The sequence below is a fragment of the Elaeis guineensis genome, chromosome 15 (genome assembly GCF_000442705.2).
Source record: "Elaeis guineensis isolate ETL-2024a chromosome 15, EG11, whole genome shotgun sequence".
Taxonomy (NCBI): Eukaryota; Viridiplantae; Streptophyta; class Magnoliopsida; order Arecales; family Arecaceae; genus Elaeis; species Elaeis guineensis.
The window spans coordinates 33,247,806-33,251,384 of NC_026007.2; the positions used below are offsets into that span (position 1 = coordinate 33,247,806).

Genomic DNA, 3,579 nt, shown 5'->3' on the forward strand with positions numbered 1-3,579 from the left:
TAATCTACGTGTTAAGGTTGCAATCTTGGCCTCTGATGTTAGGGTTGGTTGAATTTGATGCATTCCTCCTCTTGAAGGTGTAGCTTTATCAGGTTCCCTAGTTGTTTCCCACTATAAATTTTTCTCGGCTAGGTCTTCTAAGAATTGCCAAGCTTCAGTAGTTTCTTTGTCCATAAATTGGCCTTGGCACATGGACTCTAGCATGGTTCTTGAGTTTGAATCTAACCCCTCATAGATAATCTGGCATAGTCTCCAAGTTTCTATTCCATGGTGTGGGCATTGGGTCAAAAGATTCTTGAAACGATCAAAGTACTTCCAAAATGATTCACCAGCTAGTTGGTAAAATTGATTTATTTCATTCCTAATCCTAGCTATTTTATGATGGGAGAAATACTTTTTCAAAAATATTCTCACAAAGCCCTCTCAGGTAGTGACAGAATGGTTTGGCAGACTATAAAGCCATTTCTTAGCATTATCCTTAAGGGCAAAGTTGATTAATCTAAGTTTGACCTCATCCTCTGTTAATTGCAGTTTCATGGTTGCATATACCTCCTCAAATTCTCTAATAAATATATAAGCAGCCTCTAATCCTGTGAATTTTGGAAGCATATTTATGATTTGAGGTTTGATTTCAAAATTGTTAGCTGAGGGTTGTGGCAACCTGATACAAGATGGTTGGATGGAGCCAACTGGATAACACAAATCCTTAAGGGTCATGGGTTGGATTGGTTCAGCCATTGGAACAACAGGAATTGACTCAATTCTAACTAGACGACCCGACACTCTTCTCCACACACGAGGTGTATGGTTCTCGATGTTTATACAATTTTTTTTTTATAAAATTTTTATGTATAAGAAAAAGAAAGAAAAGAGAAAAAGTTCTAAAGAAAAAATCCTAAGGAGTCCTAAATCTAAAGAAAAGTAACCAAATTAATTTAAATTTTAATAATTTTTTTTTTATTTTTCAAACAAGTGAAACAATAAATTAAACTCAATCTATCCTAGGGTTAACCTAAATCTAGACAGCTCCTAACTGTTCCAAGATGACCCTTCAAGCCTTCCAAGTAGAGATTGATCAACTAGTTAGCCAGGTAAGTATAAGAGGTGGGAGGTTCACTCATCGTTGCCTTTCTAGGCACCAAACGAGTTGGCCAGGCCAGCAACTGAACCAATTTAACAAACCACCCTCAGGAACTTGCCTAGACACCAACTAATCAAACAACTCAAACTTGGTAGAACTTTTAGGGTTCCTTATCCTATTGAGCTCGAATTCCTTAAGGTTGACGTCTAATTGATTTTAAGATTAAAGGTCTAGGTAATGCAATATGATGGAGATGGTTTTTGGGCTAAGGAAGGGTAATAAAATCCCCACCTTATCTTGTTAATGGGTTGATGCCCTTAGATTAATTATGAAAATGCAAATGCAAATAAACAAGATGACCAAGAATGTAAAAGATTTTAATTTAGAATTTTTTTTTTATTTTGATATTTTACTTCACGATTATGAAATGTTTTTTGTTTTGTTTTATTTTTTATTTTTTATTTTATTTTTTTGTGATTAAGTAAATTCAAATGATTAGGTCTAAAAGGAAAAGTAATTAACTAAAAATAATAAAAGAGAAATTAGAAGCGTACCTGAGTTTTCCAGCAATCACCAACTAAATCTAGAAACCTAAAGGAAAAAGAAAGAGAGTTATAAAGCATAAAGAACAAATATTTGAAAATAATTTAAAATGCCAAATCCCCGACAACGGCGCCAAAAACTTGATGTGCAAATCTTAAAATTTGTAAATAAAACCGCAAGCGCACAGTGTGCAGAGTAGCATGACCAGCGAGTACGGATCGATCCCACAGAGACTTGGTTTAAAAATGATTTTCAAATCTATGCTCAAGCAAGCTTTAACGAAAATCGAAAATCGAAAGTTGTTTGCTAAAGACAATAAGACTAAGGATCTAGGGTTTTTGAATCCACTAAATCTAGATTAGAGAATTCTACCTAGAATTTTTCTTATTGATCCTAACGACTACTCCTCTTGTCTTTCTCAAGCATAGATTATGAAGGGACTAAGGCCCAACGATAATCCATCAAGATTCTTTACAGGGGAGTAGTAACTAGGATCCCTTAGGGTTTTCTCCTCCTATGCACTGAATCAAGCATGAACTATGAAGGGACTCTGACCCAACTGTAGTTCATCAAAAATTCTTGGCAAAAGAGGAAGAAAAAGAAACCCTAAGAAAAAGAAAGAACCCTATGTAAAACTCCTACTCATGATCTAGCTTCATCGCAAACCCTAGAAGGGATGCTTAGCTAGTCATGATCTAAATCTACTTGCAAAATTTAAATGCAAAAAAATAAACTACCCTAATTTCATAAATTAAACTATCCTAATTGCATAAATTTAAATTGCATAAATTAAACTATCCTAATTGCAAGAAAAATAAATTGCATAATGTAAAGAGATAAAATTGCATAAAAATAAGATTTTATATAAAAAAAATTTATTACAAAAACTTCAAAGCTCGAGGCTTGAGAAGAAAGCTAAAAACCCCACTATCTAGGGTTACAAGCTTGATCGGAAGGAAAGAATCATTAAAACAAGGGCCTTTGGGGGCTTTTTATAGGCATTTGGGGGTTATCAGGTTTTCAAAACTTTAGATGTGGGACTAAGAGATTTTAGAGGACTGTTAGAGGGGTTTAGGGGCTCAAATCTCACTCAAAAAGTACTTAAATCCATCAAGAAACCCTAGAAATTATTTCAGCCATCCGATCTTCATCTAAAGGACCCAATTCATCTAATAAATCAAGCCGGGAGTGATTCTGGGCCGTCGGATCACGATCTGGGTGAAGCGCTACTGTTGGATCGCGCTGCAGAGATGGGATCAGGTCGGATGCATCGCGGACCATCCGATCAAGGCGCTGGAAGATTTTGTCCGTTGGATCGCGCTGCAGAAGGATCCCGTGTTGTCCTAGTGTTTATTGATTCTTGCAATTGCCTTGATTACGGTTGGATCTTGACCGGCTGCGATGGTAGCCATCCGATGGTGCAAAAATATGGAGCATTGGATCTTGATCAGAGAAGATCGGACCATCGAGTGATGTGAAGTTACCAGGTTGCCCTTCGGACCTTCTTCTCTCTCCTCATGAGCCCTAGACCGTGCGTGTGGATCGGGCTCGCGATGCGTTGCGGTGAGCCGAGACTCGCTGATTGGCTGGTTTATGGTGCGCCGATGGGTCCATGGTCCAGGCGCCTATTGCTGTGGACCAGGCGGCTAACCAGATCACCAAATCAGTTGATTTTTGATCAATTTTGACCTGATTTGATTCGGGTTTGACCCAATTGAGTCTTCTTTCTTCATTCTTCAATTGCTGGGTCAATTTAACTCCGTTTTGTGTAAAATTTATGCCGTTGGAATCTTCTTTCCTTGTTCTTTCTATTGATGATCTCTTCTTCTATAAAATATAATAACAAGTATCAATTTTCTAATAAAGTTAGATAATTTAGATATTAATTGATACTTTTTATGTCAATTTGTGACATAAATCACTGAGTCAGGTCTCTTCTTAGTCAGCTAACTTGA

The 3,579-nt window shown here is 36.8% G+C and overlaps 1 non-coding gene across 1 annotated transcript; it reads left to right on the top strand.

Annotated features, from left to right (window-relative positions):
* The first annotated feature begins 262 nt into the window (after positions 1-262).
* LOC140854172 (small nucleolar RNA R71) lies at positions 263-369 on the top strand. The gene has a single exon (XR_012137306.1). It is a non-coding gene; the product is annotated as a small nucleolar RNA R71 (small nucleolar RNA).
* The last annotated feature ends 3,210 nt before the right edge of the window (positions 370-3,579 follow it).